Raw genomic sequence first — 21,547 nt, forward strand, 5'->3', positions numbered from 1 at the left:
GTTTCCTAGAACTTCTAAGTGAAGCTGCTTTGACACAATCTACATTGTAAAAGCGCTATACAAATAAAGATGAATTGAAATGAATAAATAGACTTACGTTACTTTCCTTTCATAAAAACTCAAAAATATTTCAATAAAATAACCCCCAGTAACACTTCAGAATGTTTACCAATGAGTATTTCAAAAAGTGCCCTATAAAGGCTTAAAGGTCTCGTAAAATATAAAATGTAGATGTTAGTTTCAGTCTGTTAGCTTTAAGGATATCTATTAGCTAGTGTTTCAAAATACTGACAAAATTTGTCTTTAGAAAATATAAAACTAATATAAATATCCAAAGCTTAAAGTTAGTCACTTCCGCCTACATCGATTAAAGATTTTTTTTCTCGTCACCACATATTTCAGATCCTCGTCAAATCTTGACCAACATGCTCTTTAGTATGTTCCGCTTCCTTCAAGACACTTCTCATTTGCTTTTATTTTAATGTGCCCGATCTCAACCACTCTCACCAGCAGAGCTGTGATAAAAACAAAAGCTATTGGCTATTTTGTAAAAGGGGAGGAGCTACACTATGTCCCACCCTCTCTTCATTTTTTAGTTGATATTATGTCAAACATTAAATGAAAAAATACACATTTTAAAGCACTTCACGGGACCTTTAAGATTCATTCATTCATTTTCCTTTGGCTTAGTCCCTTTATTTATCAGGAGTCGCCACAGTGGAATGAACCGCCAACTTATCCAGGATATGTTTACACAGCGGATGCCTTTCTAGCTACAACCCAGTACTGAGAAACATCCATACACACTCACACACACATAAACTATGGCAAATTTAGTTAATTCAATTCACCTGTAGCGCATGTCCTTGGACTGTGGGGGAAATCGGAGCACCCAAAGGAAACACGGGGAGAACATGCAAACCCCACACAGAAATGCTTGACCCAGCCGGGAATCAAACCAGCAACCTTCTTGCTGTGAGGCAACAGTGCTAACCACTAAGCCACCATGTCGCCACCTTTAAGATAGAGTAGAAAATATAGAATTTCAGCAATAAAATTATTAAATAAGTTCATTAGTTAATTAAAAATAATACACATATAAACCTCGCTATCATGTTATTTTCTAATCAGGTATTTTAGACTCACAGTGTTCAGGATGGAGAACTGAGAGAGTAAGAAAAGGAAGAGAAGCAGTAACCACGCAACGCCTTTGTTGTGTTTTGTATTCCTCTCTTCTCCTTCCTTCCTTTCATCCGTGACTCCCATGCATTTACCAGCTCAGTCTAATATACATGCAAACACACACACACACACACACACACGTACAGTACAAGGACTCGCTGTACAGTGGAGGGCAAGTGCAGGGGTGGATTGGGTTTCGCCTGTCTGATAAATAGCCTGTTTACTTATGAAATACGTCAGACAAAGACTATGATGGATGAGAAAGACAGTAGCCTCCCTTTACACATACAGTACCAACACACACCTGCCAGACTCGCAGAACACACACATTATTTCATACAGCGCATTCACACTCCATCTCCAGACCTTTGACTAAACCACACTAAAGCTGATTCCTGCCAACAATCGTCCTCTTAGACAGGACGAGACTGTCTGAGTAAAATGCAAAACCTCCAGCATCAGTTCATTTTGCTTTTATATGCCATTTAGGGGTTTTATTTGAAGCTGACAATATTACAGTGATGGATGGGCAATGAAAAATGGATATAAGTAATGGTAATAAATATTATATAATTATAAATTAATTAATTAATCTATGCAAGGAAGTAATTGAGGGTACTAAAAATAAATATTACCAAGAAATATTTTATAACTTAAAAAAAAAAACTTTTGGAATGTGGCGTCTCTTCTCAATAAAAAAGATACAATTAAATTAAATAATGAAAAATAGCAGCATTATAAATTAATATTAGATAAAAATAAAATGATCTTAATGTTTCAGGTAAATAAGTCTTTTGGGACACCGTAAGCAATTCAAACAAAAGCAAAATTATATATTTTTAATTTACTATCATTTTTTTTGTGAATAAAAAAATAAAATAAAAAGACACTGTGGCAAGACCCTGATAAATCATGGACTAAGCTAAAAAAATTTATAAATAAAAATAAAATAAAATAAAATAAAATAAAATAAAGGCTGTTCATCTCACCTCCCTGTGTTCGTGAGGGTTTTTCCCACAGTCCAGACATGAGGTCTAGGTGAATTGGGTAAACTAAATTGTCTGTAGTGTATGAGTGTGAATGGGTATGTATGGATGTTTCCCAGAGATGGGTTGCAGCTGGAAGGGCATTCGCTGTGTAAAACATATGCTGTATAAATTGGCGGTTCATTCCGCTGTGGCGACCCCAGATTAATAAAGGGACTAAGGCGAAAAGAAAAAGAATGAATGAACGTTCATCTCACAGTGGCAACCCCTGATAAATCAGGGACTAAGCTGAAAAATTAAATTAAATTAAAATAAAATAAAGGCTGTTTATCTCACTGTGGCAACCCCTAATAAATCAGGGACTGAGCTGAAGGAAAATAAAATAAAATTTAAATATAATAGAAACCCCAAAATGTAAACATTTATCTCTGAATCCAAAGTAAATGGCATCTCATGTACAGTAAGTCTGTGTAAACATGAAATGTGAATTGGATATTAGGAAGTCCACCACACGCTACTGCTGCGGATCATATCATCCACTGTTCACTTGCATGAAAGCACACCTGCACACACAGAAAACCCCTGCCAAGTAGGAAACTTAGACTTCTCTTTTCTCCTTTCTGACCCTCTCACATTTAACCACAATCTGAGAACACACACACAGACAAAAGAGAAACACCGAGAGATTTATCGCTTTGTTTGTGCATCTCGCCCAAATGGAGGCTTTTAAAACGCTGAGCGGTGAGTAAGCGGAGTGAGGTTTCTTGGTCACACTCCTATTATCACAGAGACAAAATACAGGCAGTGCATGCTGGTCCGTCTGACGCCCCCAGTTACTGCTTGAGCGAGCGAACTCATCAGCGGAGACACCAAAACATCAGACTAGATAAAGAGATTGTGCTGGACTGTTGCTGCCTGCATATTCATAATTTCAAGAGGAGAAATAAAAACCCTCAGCTACACAGTGGGACTCTAAACATCTCCATTTACCACTTTTTTTATATAGTTATTAAATTTTGTTTTGCTTTCATTCTGTCATTTCCACACTCATATGCCTTTTTCTTTCGTTCAGCCATGAAACACAACAGGAGAAGTTAGGCCAAATGTGCATGCTGCTCTTTCCAAATTAATGACGGTTAACAGTTTCTAGCACCCGAAAAGAAATCATTAATATCTTTAAAGTAGTCTGTATGACGCTTGTAGGGATGTAATGATTCACCTGACAATTCGATACGATTCACGATTTATTCACATTTTAGTCACAGCAGCTTTCTCTTTCAGTCCGGAAAACATCTTTACACATTCGCTATGAAAACATTGATGTGCTGTGTGATCTTCGTAACGCAAGCACTCGGAGCAAGCGGAGATGCCAATCCTCCATTCCGCATGGTTCGGCCTATTAATAGCTTTTTGCGTATGGACTATACCTGCCAACATTTGTCTTTGAAAACCTGGGAGACCATGAGGTGGGGGTGGAATATTACAGGAAATTACGGGAGTTTTTCCGAAGTAATAACAAAACGGGAGGGTGGTGGGAGATTGGTCTGAAATATGGGAGACTCCCGAGAAAAACTGTAGTGTTGGCAGGTATGGTATAGACGTCTGTAACAGTAGTTTCTCACTGTGCTGCATCATAGGCATTGTTCTGTTATTGTACAGTAAGTAAATGTCCTTTCGCAGAATTTGCACAGTTTGTTTGTCTGGTGCACCCCACCGCTGTCATTTTCGTCTGCCGCACCATCTCTTGCTCGCCGCTGGTGTACACGTAAAGCGAGTTTGCACCTGTAAACAGCACCCCCTCTGTTCAAGATGTATCACAACTGATTCAACACCAGTTTGAATCATCACATATTTGAATCGTTTTTCAACGGTAAAGTCTAGAGGTAAGACTTAAACCTAAATCTCAGCCATGAGTCCGCTCTAAGACAACATATAACAGATAATTCTATAAAGCATCTTTTTGTATTCTATAAAATTGTCTATAGAATTTCATTTAAATTAAATTAATATTGGCGACGCAGTGGCTAGTAGGTAGTGCTGTCGCCTCACAGCAAGAAGATCGCTGGTTCGAGCCTCGGCTAGGTCAGTTGTCGTTTCTGTGTGGAGTTTGCATGTTCTCCCTGCATTCGCGTGGGTTTCCTCAAGGTGCTCTGGTTTCCCCCACAGACCAAAAACATGCGGTACAGGTGAATTGGCCAGGCTAAATTGTCCGTAGTGTATGAGAGTGAATGAGTGGGTGTGGATGTTTCCCAGAGATGGGTTGCAGCTGGAACGGCATGCACTGCGTGAAACTTGCTGGATAAGTTGGCAGTTCTAAGGGTTGGGGTAGGGGTACACTTTAATAAAATATAATAAATGGGAAATTTATTAAATAATATGAAATAGTGGTTCTCAAACTGTGGTACATGTACCACTAATGGTCTGCGTGCTTCCTTCTGGTGGTACTCGGGGGAATCAAATATGTCATATGCACATGCTACATACATTTCAAAATGTATCAAAAATGATTTATGTAAAAATATAAAGCCTACATTTCTAAGGTCTAGGCAACATTTCCAGGTGACTATATGTTAATACTTTACATTTAAGTACAGGATGGTTTTGTTTTTTCACTTTTTAAGAACAGTGACCTTTCCTTTTTAACTTTTAAAAGCATATTGCGATATTTCATCTCTTCTGGAGCTATACGTTGGCTTGTATGATGAGACTAAAATTTTATTAAAGTCTAATTTGTTCATATTTTTGTTTTGATAAAAATTAAAGCACATAAATTATTCAAATTATAATTATTATTTATATATTTTAATAAATAATGTGTTAAGTCCTCCAAGAGTAACTAAACAAAATACATTACAAAAAAATACAAATGACTTTTTAAAACACTATTTTATTACAAACCTGTTGCCGTAAAAATTAAACTTGGTAAAAAAAAAAAAAAAGTGAGTAAACTCATGTAACTTAAAATTGTTAAGTTGACTTAAATAATTATTCATTAAGCACCTAGTTATAAAAATTTTGTTAAGTTAACTTAATTCCAAGTTATGTACTCAATACTTACAGTTTTACTAAGTCAACTATTTACTTTAAAAGCAACGGATTTACTCTCTTTTTTTAAGAAAAATTAACTAATCACTTTTTACTGTGTAAACTTGACTTTTTCCTTCTACATAAACACACACACACACAAATAAAGTCTTTAAAGCATTCTGCAAAACATATTCTGGAACCAGAAGAGATTATACAGGTTTTATAAGCACATTAGTAAATTATTTCATATAGAATACTCCAGCGAACTGTCACTTAAAGACCCATTCATTATGCTTCTGCAGCAGCTTCTCCAGGACTGCGAGCAGATCTGCGAGTGTCTCTCCAGGCATCTGCCCTAGTTCCCACAGAGAGCAGCCCCGTCCCCCTCATCTCCCCTGCGCTGTCCCTGCAGGCCCAGGACCTCCTGCCTGAGGGACACGGCTAAATCTGCATAGCTGGCTTGTCTGACAGACGGAAATGTGTGTAAATTGGCCGAAAGAGGTATGAGCGAGAGTGGGCGCTCGGTGCCATGGCTGCGCAATCACTGCCTAGCTCTGCCCATTCCTGCGTGACGTCCGACTGATTTACAGTACCCGGTGGGGGTCCACAGCTGCCTGATGCCCACCCTGATCCTAACACACCCACATGGGCCTGAAATGTAGAGGCAAAGCACCTGCTCGCATACACCAGACATGAAGATGCAGTAGGCATGATGTTTACAGCAGGTGGATGTATTATATGTGCATATATATCATTGCTTGAGAGCAGCTCAACATTTAAAATGACGGTTGTAGTAATTACATTGTTATACCAATAGTTGGCCATCAATTCATATTACTTGTCACTTATTCAAAAGATTCTTCAAGAATGCTGATTCATCTAGTTTAAAGCATTCGTGAACCAGAATTTACTGCAAGATTTTTCATAATAAAATTATTGAGTAGGGGGTGGGGGTTTTATTTTTGCACTCCTGCTTTAATTTTAAACTCACACCACACTAATAGTTGGAGAAACGTGGCTAAATATATTTTATCCAAGTCGTCAAGCTGACATCATCAGAGAAAGACTGTCATTCCAGAGCAGAAGCAAATGATCAGATTTGGATTAAGAATTCAGGGCTCGACAATAAGGACTGCCGGGTACCTTGCCCGGGGGCCAGCATGCAAGACGCTCGGGACAGTAGACAGGATGGTTACTGGCCTGATCGGGCCAGTGCTGCCTTGTCACTAAAGTTTAATTTGCCTGTGACTGTTTATCAATTGCAAAAACAGTCTTGGGGTGCTTTTACACGTTTGTTTCGGAACCTGTCCCGTTTGCCCAGTTAGAACAGTTTGTTTGGCATGTTTGAATCCTGCAATCGCGCTCAGATTCGCGCCAAATCGGCATAAGATCACCTGAATGAGGTGGTTTTGGCTTGATTGAAACGAACTGTGCAGCGGATTGATTGTAGTAAGAAAGCAAAACTATCCAACAAACTGAGGAACCAGGCTATATCACAGTGTATTATGGTTGTGTAATAACCATATATTCGGCTATATGAAGAGAAAATTATGAGTAGAGCGGGATGTAATTCCTACCAGCAAATATGTGTTTCATGTCGAATACGTAAGCGAAAGCATGCTGAAATATTATCGAGTGCTGTTCATGCATTAGGAAAATTAACAGAAATTACCATCTGATCATTTTTCCATATTTTTATCTTACTGCAGTCTCAGTTTATCTGTTATTTTTCTCAATAATTTAAGCCTATAAAGCATAATTCGTGCCAAAGTTTTTTCAATAGATTGATTGATTAATTCAATAGATTTTCAACAGAGTTTTCATCAAACTTGACATCTTAAATAAGGCTGTATATGAGAAAGTCTAAGCTCTCTGATTTATAGTTGGTGACAATGTCTGTGGGTGTCAAAATTAACACACACATTCATACGATTTCATTTGTATGAAAATGTATGGGCGACACAGTGGCACAATAGGTATTACTGTCGCCTCACAGCAAAAAGGTTGCTGGTTCGAGCTTCGGCTGGGTCAGTTGGCGTTTCTGTGTGGAGTTTGCATGCTCCTCCTGCGTTCGCGTGGGTTTCCTCCAGGTGCTCCGGTTTCCCCCACAGTCCAAAGACATGTGGGTATGCTAAAAGTGTCCCTAGTGTATGTGTGTGAATGGACGTGTATGGGTGTTTCCCAGTAATGGGTTGCAGCTGGAAGGGCATCTGCTGCGTAGAACATATGCTGGATAAGTTGGCGGTTTATTCCGCTGTGGCGACCCCTGATTAATAAAGGGACTAAGCCGAAAAGAAAATAAATGAATGAATGAATGAACCATGTGTTTACCAAAAAACTTTTTATAGTGGATTAATTTATACTAATTAATTGCTCCCATTATGATTAATAATGTGACTTAAAGAAAATCAAGCTGCTTTTTTAAATAAAGTGAGTTATTGAACTTAAATTATATAATAATTACAGCAAACATCTTTTATTTGTCAGATTATTTAGTAAAACATTAAATTTTTATTTTAGACAAACAAAAAATTGTGATTCTCAGTTTATCCAGAATGGTGCAGCTCTACTTTTCAGTATCAGATTTGTTGGCTGCAGTAATGAGTTATGACGGAAAACATACTGCAGCCGTTTAGAGCGGGACGGTTTCAGGTTCCTGATGGATATTGTGCAGATGAAAAAGCAGCACAAGCATAAGCGAACTCACATACTGATAAATAACAGTTTGTAAGGCGGGGGGGGGGGTAACAAGAGTGGTCTTGCCAACAGTCTCACTCTGCCTCGGAGACAGCAGGTGAATATATATTTATAAACACAGATCGCAAAAACTGTCTGCCTCACGCTGACGCATTCAGCCAGCAACATCTTAAACAGGATTTACAGGGCATGGATTCAAATATACCCCCATAAAATGGCCACAGTAAAACTGGTTCACCTGGAGTCAGGCGGCACTAAAGCGTCTATCAGAACTCAGGAGTCCTGTTACTGTGTTTTAGATGACACCCTTCTCTTTATATTTCAGCTTAAGGCACAAAAAAAACCTTTGGGGTTTACAGTTGGTAGGGTATGAGCAAAAGGACAAAAATGGTGCTAAATGCAATACATATCCAAAGTGTGGTTTGCAGATGGAGGCAAGTGTTAGCTTGCACTGACAACACGACCATTTTGCCGACCTGGTATGAGATGCATCAGTTTAATAAGAATGCATCAGAAGATGGACAAAACATACTTTATCCACACTTTAGAAAGTCATGGCCCATCAAACACTACACTCAAATAAGCTGGGTTGTCATAACCCAATGCAATCTCACAGCAATTAATATCTTTTTAATTTAGTGACTACATAGTATTCATTTGTACAGTCTTATTCTTGCATTTCAGCACGATTGGCTGATCCAAGAGTGAGGGGTTGGGTTAAGGGTGGGGTTTGGGTGTACACCTGCTTTTAAAAGTCATACGTTTTCATATACATGAAATTGTATTAATTAGTAATTTTTCTAACAATACACAAAAGAGTTACGTTTCCTTGTGAGATTGCACTGGACAAACCTAACCATTGGGTTAAAAAGTACAATTTAAATGTAATTGGGTTAAAAAAATTTGCTTAAAGTTGGGTTAAGGCAGTGGTTCTCAATTCCGGTCCTCGGCCCCTCCGCTCTGCACATTTTGTATGTCCTCCTTACTTAACACATCTGATTCAGATCATCAACTCGTAAACCAAGAGATCCATGAACTGATCCTTGTGTGTCAAATAAGAGAGATGTACAAAATGTGCATGGTGGGGGGGGCCCCCAAGGACTGGAAATGAGAACCATTGGGTCAAGCCGACAGTTGGCAATGGATTGATTTCACGCTGCTGCCATTTTAAAAGTGAAAGCAAGGCTGCGGTGGGAAGAAACCTGGAAGTATAGTCTGGAATCACACAAGAACGGCACATACCTGGCTGTATGTCTAATCAGTGAAGAGAAATTTACACAAATTCATAATTTCACGCCTTTCCGAGTGACCCAAAGGGTCGTTCTGAATGGATTATGAAAATAAAAAGTGATATTGGCCCTTATTTTCAGCTGAGCTAAGAGAAATGGCACAAGTTAGCTAATGTTTTCTTTCCCAAACACACGTTTTAGATGCCATCAAAATCAAGTTAATGATCTGATTCTTTCAATATATTAGACCTATCATGATACTGAATTTTAAAAAAACTCTTTCCCACGAACATTTAAGTGCTGTTGAGTGCGTTCTTAAAACACTGCTAATTTGCCTTGTAATCACCAGTGCTCAACAGAAATTACTGTGATTGGCTGTGAAGATCATCAGTTCACCACACTTGATGTTTACCGAGTGCAAACACAGGCAAGCGATCCGCTGATGAATCGACTGATCTTCGTGGCTTTAAAACGCTCTAGTGTCCGTATATCTGTTTGCACTCGGTAAAAAGCGATGATGACTGATGACCTTCACGGCCAATCACAGTCATTTATGTTAAGCACTGATGAATATTAATGGAAAATCAGCTGTGTTTAAGAAAGTGCTCAACAGCGCTTAAATGTAGCGGGAAATAGACGCTTTTGAAATTTTAGTACCATGACAACACTATTACAGACAGCACAAGGGTGTGCTTCAGGGGACTGCGTTGTTTTATTGCTCACCAGGTTACATAGACTGAAGTAGGGAAGCGTTCCCACAGTGTTTACCTGGTGCCATGAACCGAAACCTAGGAGGACACTTAAGCTTCATTACTCTTAAAAAAAAATTATGATTTTGTTTGATGCCTAATGTGCTTAATAATTGTTTAAATTAAACTTAACTGAATAATATTAAAGCGATGTTTACACCAAATTTGCAACAGCTGGAGGTTTGTAGTCCAAAGCATGTTGTTGTAATGTTTACAGTGCTGATCCTCTACTTCCGAGTTTCTTCCCACCGCAGCCTCGCTTTCATTTTTTAAAATGGCAGCCGCATGAAATAAGTGTATAATAATACATTTTTTATTTTATTTAGTATTGGGCAGTGTCTGTCGGGCTGCCGGTGAGCATCTGCAAAGATGCACAAGACAAAAAATACAAAAGACATGTCACTCGTATACTTTTAAATGGGGAAATGTGTGACTGTCAATATGGCGAATGAAGCCCCACCTTCTAGTACAGAAGCCAATCAGCGATCTCCTTATGGCGAATCAAGCCAGCCTTCTAGTACAGAAGCTAATCAGCGATCTCTATATGGCGAATCAAGCCCGCCTTCTAGTACAGGAGCCAATCAGCGATTGCTATAGAAGGACACTTTTCTGGGGGAGGGGCTCAGACCAGATGTGAGTTTCTGCAGATTATGTTTGATACGAACATTTAGAAATGAAACTAAAGAGACAGTTGTTGTTTAATTGTATTGGATTATTCGTAATATGGAACTTACTCATAAACTTGGCTATTAGTTTTGGAGAATTTGCATTTCCACATTCAAACAGAATACCCGGGGGCATACTGCCTGAGAGGTGTTTCACAAAAGGCCGCCTAGTGAATTGACTTGCCTTAAAGGGACTTTGGCATCTGTCAGACTAGTTGGTTTGATGTGTTCCACACGTCGGCTCTTGTCAGGTTTACGTCAGTTCGAGTTTGCCTGATTCAGCATGTGGAATCGGAATCTGCAAAAGAGAGCGCTCTTATTGGCTGCTTAGCCATGAATCAAAGTGCAAGAACAAAAACTGAATTAAAGAAACCAAGGAAATGAGTCGTCAAAGGGGAACACAAAACGCCAGATGTCATTTCACTGCATTTCGCAAATATTTGCAAACGATATGGATTATTAGATTATCTGACATATTTGACATATTTTTTCTGAATCCCTCCATAGTGAGTGACAATTAATGTAATGATAATGCCATTAAACGCTGCGTTGCTTACAGATTGTATGTGTGCATCGCAAGTTCCAGTTTCCCTTTGTGAAATAAGAAAACAGACTACCGAAAAAACTTTTACCTTATTTTACCCCCCAAATTTTAAATCAAACAAATATTATCAGTTTGGATTACCCAGAAAATAACATATAGATATAAAAAAATATAAAAATGCATACTTACTAGCAATATCTGAGTGAAAACCATAGTAAATCACGCAAATTTTTATTTTTCAGTGTCATGCAAGGCTTCAGCTAACCGCAACAACAGTGATGTTCAATTTAAAAATCTGCATCCTGCAACAAAACCAGTTTAAAACCACTTCTTCATCCCAGTTCCAGGAAAACATCATAGTGAAAAGACTGAGAGGGTCTGACAGTGGCATGGCATGCATTATCCAAAGGGGCAAATGAGAGAGACAGACGGACCAAGAAAAATATCAACTAATGCAGTGTTGTGCAAGGGCAGAGTGCAATATAATCGCTGGCATGTCGTTGTGCGCGTTGACCTGAAAGCGCACGCTGAATGTGCTGTGGATGGATATGTTGTGTGCACAGGGGCCCCGGCTGTAAGAGCGATGGATGGGGTGAGCTGGATGGGTTCCATGCCCTTAATCCCCCTCCACAACCTCCGCAGCATTGGTCTGGATCACCATATCCAGCACTTTCATGCAGCTGACAGCCATTCATTTACACACGTGGCTCATAAAGAGAGACGCATCGAATGTAGGATTGAAAATGGACTGGAAAAGCAGTGCCAGGAAATGTAGCGTTGGGAAGTGCTACTTTCAAAAGTACAGCCTAAACAGGTCTAAAATTGGTCAATTTTTAGGGAATTTTGAGGTGCTTTGCTTCTGCGATGCAAGTGAACAATATGATTTAAACAAAGAGTAAAAAATTTAAATGAAATTTGAAAAATAAAAGTAGGGCTGTATACATAATTAAATGTCCAATGGAAATTTGATCAAAATACTAAAATTATTCATTCATTTTGTTGTTGGTCTAGTCCACAGGTGTCAAACTCAGTTCCAAAAGGGCTGCAGCTCTGCACAGTTTAGTTCCAACCCTAATTAAACACACCTGATCAAACTAATAGAGTCCTTCAAGCTTGTTTGAAACCTACAGGTAAGTGTGCTGGAGCAGGGTTGGAACTAAACTGTGCAGGGCTTCAGCCCTCCAGGAATTGAGTTTGACACCCCTGGTCTAGTCACCTGTACTCCATGTGTTTGGACTGTGGGGGAAACTGAAGCACCCGGAGGAAACCCACGCAAACGCAGGGAGAACATGCAAACTCCACACAGACATGCCAACTGAGCCGAGGTTCGAACCAGGGACCCAGCGACCTTCTTGCTGTGAGGCGACAGCACTAACTACTGTGCCACTGCGTCACCAACCAATACTAAAATCAAAAATTCTAAAATCAAAATACTACACTGTAAAACCCAACAGTCAACTTTATCGAATGAAATAAGTGCAGTTAATTCTACTCCTTTGCAAAGACTTTTGAAGTCAGTGTTGAAGGTAATGAGTTAATTAAATACCTAAGTACTTCAACTTAAATGAAGTTCACAGTACTCATTTAGATTAGCTTTTTAACCATTTCCTCAAATGGTTTGAGTTGCCTTAACTTTTAAAATAGGGTTTTAAAATAGGGTTGCAACAAAGAATCGATTAAATCGATAAAAATCGATTACTAAAAGCGTTGGCAATGAATTTCATAATCGATTTGTTGTGTCGCACGACACAAGGACGTTTGTTTATTAAAAAAAAACACTTAGTTCAGCTCAAAGCAGAGTGAACACACTCTCTCTTCCGCACTGATACAGCGGCGCCTCATAGACAGGAATAAGGAGAAAGAGAGTTTAACTGTAAGAGGACATGATGAACATATGAACTTTGTAACAGGATTTTAATGTTTGTTATTTTATTTCTTTAAAAAAAACTAAACAAAATGAAAATTCATGAAAACACATTAAAATAGACTAAGCAGACAAAATGTACTCCTGTTGGAATTAATAAATAGAATAGTTCAAACTGTTTTGGAATAAAATCTTCAATTAGTTTTTATTTACAAAAACATAAACTTAGTTTGAAAAATAAAAAATAAAAACAGGAGCTCCCAGTTTATTGTAAAATTAAAATTAGATTGTAAAATTGTAAAAATGTAACTGTAAAATGATTTTAAATTTTTATATGTTTGAACGTTTGAAATAATTCTACAAGCTTTTAATGAAAATCTGAAAACTTTTCAACAAAAATCAATAATAATAGAGCTGGCCAATATATTGTTTTAGCATCGATATCACAATGTGCACGTCTGCAAACATGGGAGCAATTCCATGCAAATGTAAATCTTGCCATGAAAAAATTAAATTTTCTCCAAAATAGCTTTTGTGTGGGCTTGTATTTTACAGAACTTCAGAAATACTCAAAAATGTCTCTGTCAATGTTTTCAAACAATTATAATTTGGTTTACAAAAGTGATACAAGTGGCAATTTCACATTCATAACAGAGAGATGTTACATCCATAACAAAGCTTTCTCCTTATAAATGCGAAAAAGTCAAATAAAATCAATCATGTTGGTTCTATAGTGAGCCATCTCTTCTCCTTTTGATTAGCAGTGTTTCTTTCAGGTTGTGCAGTTTAATTCACAGAATTTCGACAAAGTCTGTTGTAAACTGTATACTGTAAACTCGCAGACTTTTTTGCTCACATCCATAACGCATGTTTATTTTCTTCATTTAAAATATTAAAAATGTTTACGGATTGATATTTTTCTGATCCCAAAACTCTGTGGTTAGTTGTTTTGGAAAATATTAATAAACAGATTTTTCAATATAACGTTACATTTACTTTCTGTGTGAATTTATGTTTTGAGATTTTAGTGCAAATGTCACATCCATAACGCTGGAATTGCTCATATACAATGTTGAGTCTGAGCTATAGTTGACCAGGAGCTACGGAATTGTATTCAATCACTGCATTTATATGAAATTTATATTTTATGTGCAAAAAAAAGTCTTACTTAGATTTTTTTTCTTGTTTCTAGTACAAATGTCTACATTTCAAAGCAAAAACAACATTATTTCTTACCCCACTGGCAGATAATTTTGCTTGTTTACGGAAAAACTCTTTTCAACATTTCTTCTGACGGTAAAAACAAAACTATATTTCACTTGCTCTAAGAATTTTTTTGATATTTGGACTTGAAATGAGAAAAAACAAAGTAAGAAAAGCAGTATCCTGTTAGATTCTCCAGAAAACCATCAAACAGCGCTACTCAAAATAACTAGTGAAACTGTTTTAACATCGCAATATTTATCACAGAAAAATAATATTTTGCAATATCAGATTTTTTCCAATGTAATGCAGCCCTAAATAATAATAATTTAGAAAACAATGATAAGATATAATAAAAAAAAACATTACATGCAAGACTTACTTCTGAACTCCAGTGATATGTATGGCCGAAGACATCTCGTCCTTTTCCAGCACTTTTGTTGGGTCAACAAAAGGATCTGCAGATAACACAAATATTCACATATCGATGTCTGACACTGCCAACATAAACAAAAGACACTAAAACTGATTTACAGCAGTAGCCCCGCTGTAACCGTGTTAATATTTAATGACAGGAAATAAAACTGAATCACACACACACACACACAAAGTAAAGTCAAACATGAGCAAATAACTCTAGATCACGTAAATATTACACCACGGAAACGACGTCTATTCCAGCATTAGAGAAGATCTTTCCAGTATATCTCTTCAGGAAACAGCTTAATCCTGTGTAATTCCAGGTTAAAGGCATCTTCAAATCCAGTGAATCAGAAATTCAGTAAATGTCAGAAGTGATAAGTGGCAGGTGGATTGTGGATTTACAGAGTTAGCAGTTTGGGGATATGCACGGTATTTTTGGAAGCACACAAAGTCACTGTGGCAAATGCTGTGAAGCCAGAGATGGTGTTGACAGACAATATAAAGACAGGATTTTTATTATTATTTAGCTATCTAACATATGTTCAAGTTTGTCTGACTGCAATTGCTCTTTTTAAATCCCTAAACATTCTGGATGCTCTGATTACAGGAGCCTGATGGTATAATTTGTACATAAATCTCATTTACTGTCTCGGTGTCTGTTTTTTTTGTGTGTGTGTGTTAGCTTGAGCACTGTTATTTATCTGCCTGCTATCAAAGTCAATAGTAAACAACAGGTCTTATAAAGTAAACCAGTACTTCTGCCTAAATTATATGAAATGTATTTTATGTTCATGGATTTTGTGGTCAGGGCTGTGATTATATGATAAAACCACATCAAAAACAGAAATATTGTTTATTTAATAATACTGTTTTGCATGTTAAGTGTCACATGACCTGTCGGAAATCCTTTTCATAAGTTAAGTTTATTTAATGTTCTACAAATATCTTGTAGTAGTAAGTATAGTTTTAACAATGTTAAACATCTCTGGAAGCTGTATTTCTTTTGAATATAGATATTTGCACATTTATAAATGCCTACAGTCACTTTTGATCCATTTTGTGCACCTTTGCTAAGCAAAAAGTCTGGTCATTACAATAATTCCGAACATTTTAAACATGTAGGACACATATAAAAATTACACTACATGAACATCGCGGCTGTATTTCTTTTATACAACAAATAAGACGTTTGTACCGTGTACGTTAACTTACGTGTTTGAAGTTACCAGTTAGCTCGTTGGCTAACGTTATCTATATTTGTCCGCCAACAAAATTCACGCTTTGACGGATGCGCGGATTAAAACACGGCCGGGATTTATGTGCGTGGAGCGGAACCACGAAAATTAATTATAAGAAATTGCGTTCTGTAGTTACTTAGAGTAGATCCACTCCTGGTTTTGCATTATGTTTCTCTTGGTTTTAAAAGCACAATTTAGTATTTTTTTCTGCCTCTGCTTTTATTTTAAGTAATTTGTGTTGTAACATAATAATTTATGTATAAAAATGTGTCAGTGTACTTTATTGGTTTATTGGCAATCTTTATTTTGATCGTCCATTTGAGTATTAGTAGATTGTCAGCCTAATATCTGTTGATTCAACAGACTTTTAACTGACTATTAGAAACTTTGCATGTACATGTCAGCTTACACTAACCCCAACCTGACAATCTCTATGATCTAATTAGTTGGCATGTAGTTGCAACTTAAATTCAACAAACGAACCATCAAAATAAAGTGTGACCGGTTTTTGAATATTTTATATTTAATTTGTAGCCAATATTGCTAAAATATTTGCTGCGAAAAGCCAAAAATGTCTCCAATACACAAATAAACAAAGGATAAGACAATGTAATGTTTTGCTAATCTAACAGACTGAGGTTATCTAATTTCTTTGAGAATTTAAATCTCTGTTTTTATTGCTTATAAAAACACACCTTGGCTTCCTCATAGTAAAAAAAGGCCTATTAGTAGGGCCACACAAAATTTGCTATTTCTGCGGAGAGTTTTGGTCAAAATCTGCGGATTTTTGCAGAATTATTTTGGGAGTATCATAACTAAAACCTTAATATGTGAAATAAAAAAAAAATCTTTTTAACTTTTATTTAATGTTTAAAATGCAAATCCTATTAGATTCATTTGACTTGGTAAACAAAGCAAGCCTCTCATATAATATCTAATAAAAGACAGAAAATATTACTGTACAAACTGTACATAAGTCAGATGAACATTTTCATATTAGTCTGTTTAATTAATTTAAAAACTGAATAAATATAGATTTACTCACATTTACTCAAGTAAATAAACATAATTAATTATGGGCTAAAAATCTGCATAATTCTGCGCGCCCAGATTCCGTGTGGGCCTACCTAGTAAAACAATAACCACTGATTGAAAACCTATTGATTTCTACTGAGCAAAAAAACTTGGTATTTCCATACTAAGATGGCTGCATAACGCATGCAGTCAAAAATGGCATATCTGTGAGTTTTTGAGTATGTTGGAACTTGATGGGCTATATGCACAAAGACCCCCAAGGGCTTCCGGTAACCTGTCTTTCCATTACAAAATTGTCACGTTTAAGATCTGATTTATTTAAAAATCAGCAATCTTCACAGCCTGTTAGATATATACGATATGAAGTGGGTTTCAGATCGGACAAGAAGCACTGCATTAAACTCCATTTCCCCCCACCATGTCTTTGAAATGACAGTTTATTTTACTCCAGTATTTTCAATGGAATTTCTGCGCTAGCCTGTTGTTACTGATCGCCCTAGTGGTTACAACGGTCTTTCATCTCGTTTTACGCTTAAACAACTAAATGAATGCCTAATGAGTCTATTTAACTGAATGTATTGTAAGTACATTACAGCATCAGTGCTGTAAAAACAACCTTGTGAAATTGAAAATAGCCACATTAAGCTTTCACCGGAAGTTTATCCATGGCTTTAAGACTCTAGCTGTGCATAGAGCCCATTACTTGGATGTTAAGAGAAAAACAAGAGTTCTTACAATAACCTGGACACTAGATATGTGTCCCAGAGCACTATTTTTTAGACTCCAATGCTGAATGACTAAATAACTTTATAAAAGTCATACACCACACTATAAATATATCCATGATTCAGAACCATTGGATATCCTGATCCAATGGTTCAGGTACATTCAATCAGAAACGTACATTATCTGTCCCTGAAATAAAAACATAAATACAGTGAATAAAAACTATTGCATCCCAAAAACGTCTAAAATTGACTGATGGTTGATTTCTGTGAGTTGTTCTGTAAAGGTACAGTATATGTCATTCATTTGGTTCTCAGATTTCTTTCTTAATTAAACAGTTCACAAATGTACAAACCCTGTCATTGTCCTTTTCCTCAGCCCAATTAAACCTACAGCTTGAACAGTTTTGTTTTGCTAAAAACTGTTATTTAGAAAGAAAGACTTAAGAAATAACACGATTAAGCTGTGATCATTCACATCAATAGATGAAAAAGATGAAATTATAAATAAATTCTACAAATAAATACTACAAATATATAATACATACAGTATGAATTGTCCCCATGTTTCTGTCAGTTCTGTCACATTTGCATTAACATAAAATGTGTGCAATACACGTTTACGGCTATGACTCGGAAGTAAAATCATTTGACAGAGGAGAAGGTGACAGAAATTAAGGATGCGTTCTGTTATTGAATTGTAGGATTTTATACTTTTTGTATGATTTTTTTTTTTGAAGATGACAAGCTTAAGTCAGGCCCTGTCACATTTTTTATAGGTGAAAATGTACGTTTCTGGTGGAATGTCCCTTAAAGTGCTATATACTGTAGTCTGGGTTGGTGTATATTACTAAAACCTTGTAATAAACTGCCAGTAAGTTTTTTGCTATTTCACAGACGTATTTTTCTCTATACTGTATTATTTCTTACACTTTATATTATTTTAAATTACTCAAATGTCAATAAAAATCCCTTCAACTTATTTCAACCTCAATAGTTGACAGAGCAGATCCCATAATGGTCCCATAATGCAATTCACAAACGTAAATAAACAGAAAACACAAGTGAATCACAAAATACAGAACTGTTATTCATACATTTGCTTTTTGGCTTAGTCCCTTAGTCCCACAGCGAATCGAACCGTTAACTTATCTAGCATGTGTTTTACACAGCGTATGCCCTTCCAGCTCCAACCCATCACTGGGAGACATCCAAAACACACTCATTCACACACATACACTACGGCCAATTTAGTTTATTCAATTCACCTATACTGTATGTCTTTAGATTGTGGGGGAATCCGGAAAACCTGGAGGAAACCCACGCAAACACAGGGGGAACAAGCAAACTCCCACACAGAAATGCCAACTGGCCTAGCGAACTGTTTAACTGTGATCTTTTACAGAGTAGATGATTGAGTGCTTATGTACATTGAACATTAGTGTGTTGTGTGCCATTTGCAACACAACTAGAGTTTTGGTGCCTCCTTCAATGCAAGTTTATTTCCATCTTGGTTTTTCTCTATTCAACTGTCTCTCATTCTTTGTGTTTAGCAGTAAATGAATATTCTTTACTGACATGGAAAATGATTGCATTTTTACAGATGAAGCAACAGTAAGTTGTACAAAATCTCTCTCCATCACACACAAACATTTTCCTTCTATGTTCGTGTCCATTTTCTGCTCAGGCCTTCCGCACACCGACAGGTTTGGGACCCTCGAGCAGCAGGACACTGCATGATGGATGAGCTCTCGGACCTTCAAACCAACCCCACCATAGGAGGGTTCTGTGTGCGCCCTCCGCCTCCCCCCTAGCAGCACCTCATTGAGATGCCAAACCCCCGCCCGTCCCGCCCGCTCCACACACTCTCAGCTCGTCCTCCTGAGAGCCACTCCACAGGCGGGCCAGAAGAGGTCATGCCGAGGCCAGGACATTTATGAGGTGTAGATATTTGCCTTCTCTCACAAAAACACACACTGTGGCATTGACACGGTCCGCCTTCTGCTCTTGCAGGTTTTCAGGTTTCAGGTTCAGAAAGTTGCTGGCGTTGTTGGCCGGGTCTGACGCAGGCCTGTTTATTTGTGTCAGAGAGACAAACATGATCAAACCTTGCACTGCTGCCTGAAAGATAGACAGGTAAACTGCCTTTACAGCACACAAAGTTATACAAATGTGATGTATTGATGGACTTGTGGTTTTGGGTGGGAATGAAGTGACCTCATTAGCTCTGTTTTTTGTGGGGGAAGAATCACAAGCACCCAAAACATTCCTCTCTCACATGGGTGATATGGGAAACAGGGAAGCCCTGACTCTTAATGGGATATCAAGAATGAAAAATAGCTGTTAATTTTACCCTCAGACTAGACAAAAGCTCTCATTGAGGCAGTACATTTAATTTTCAACATCAACCGGTGGGCTAAAATGGATAAAGGTCCAATGTGTCCCATTAAAGGTACATAATAGTACCTCAGGTGTACATATTATTAAATTAAAAGTACAGAAGTGTACCTTCATGATTCTTAAAATGCATATCAACAGCTACCAGCACATTCAGATTTAACACAACCATATACAGGCAAAACAAAATTAGCACCCATTGCTCTCGATGATACATTGAGGTCTAATAAAGAGAAACAATCAACCAATGCAAGAAACTGAACATTTTTACAGCATTATTAACTTTAATTAACAGGTAGACTGTCCAGAAGTTTCTACTAAACATCGTTTTTCATTCTGAAGAATAAAAGGGGAAAATAATCCACACTGACTATTATTTTTAAATGCTTTAATAATCACTGTTGCTTTAGTTTTTATCAAAATCAAAATCGGTGTATCTGAGTATGCAGGAAAAAAAAAAAATATATATATATATATATATATATATATATATATATATATATATATATATATATATATATATATATATATATATATATATATATATATATATTTGAAAGGCTTTTGCCTATAGCCTAATGTAACATCCATACATTTGTAATCTCCAGAAACTCATATAGATACTCAGAAATGATTTTAGATAAGCAAATTCTACAAAGAGCCTTTGTGTTTAATATAGGTGAGAAAAATTATATATATATATATATATATATATATATATATATATATATATATATATATATATATATATATATGGTCATTCTTCACCAAGAAAATTAAATAAATAATAATTTGCAAGAAAACTAGCTATAGCTGTAAGCTATTAAATGAAGCTAAAGGCATTAATTTCTATGCAAAATAAAATATTTGATTAATTTCTGTTGATTTACAGGTAAAACATCAGCATGACTGTTTCTCCATGTCCTCTGTTTCTCCTCTTTTCCTTTTTCTTCTCAGATGGAGGGAAATGACCTGAGTGTGTGTTCATGACCTCAGTTAGCAGCTGTCTGCTGTAAAACTGCTGAGCTCAAACTGAACAATAGATCAGTCAAATCTCTGGACAGCTTTCCAAACAGGGATATACCTTTTAACTGTTATTTGGCCATTCAGATAGTGAATTAAGTTAGTAGTGGAAATTTAAACAGATCCCAATTTAATATCAGAATTGAATATGCATACTTCGTGTTTGATTTAAATTAATGTGACAAATGTGTTCTTTTATTTATTTATTCGTTCATTTCCTTTTCAGTTTATTATTAGTTATTCATCTGGGGTCGCCACAGTGAAATGAACCGCCAACTTATACAGCATATGTTTTACACAGCATATACTCTTCCAGCTGCAACCCATCATTGGTAAACATCCATACACACTCATACTAATAATACACTACGGACAATTACGGACTACGGACCCACGCAGACGTGGGAAGAACATGCAAACTCCACACAGAAGCGCCAACTGACCAAGCTGGGGCTTGAACCAGTGACCTTCTTGCTGTGAGGTGATTGTGATATATATATATAGGGTGTCTCCTTTAAACTTTAAATGTAGAATTTATTTATAATTTCATGTTTTTAATC

At 36.8% G+C, this 21,547-nt stretch overlaps 1 long non-coding RNA gene across 3 annotated transcripts in view; it reads right to left on the reverse strand.

Moving 5' to 3' along the window:
• Positions 1–15,861, reverse strand: part of LOC147834517 (uncharacterized) — an 83,852-nt gene extending 67,991 nt beyond the window's left edge. For 2 of the 3 annotated variants that reach the window (XR_015504357.1, XR_015504359.1), the window contains exons 1-2: positions 15,782–15,861; positions 14,529–14,604 (exon numbers count right to left, since the gene is read on the reverse strand). This is a non-coding gene — a long non-coding RNA (uncharacterized LOC147834517). Of the gene's footprint in view, positions 1–10,719; positions 10,834–14,528; positions 14,605–15,781 lie in introns of those variants that run through there. The other variant, XR_015504358.1, reaches the window with a different exon arrangement.
• Positions 15,862–21,547: the final 5,686 nt, after the last annotated feature.

This window comes from Danio rerio, chromosome 12 (assembly GCF_052040795.2).
Source record: "Danio rerio strain M-AB ecotype USA chromosome 12, GRCz13ab, whole genome shotgun sequence".
Lineage (NCBI taxonomy): Eukaryota > Metazoa > Chordata > Actinopteri > Cypriniformes > Danionidae > Danio > Danio rerio.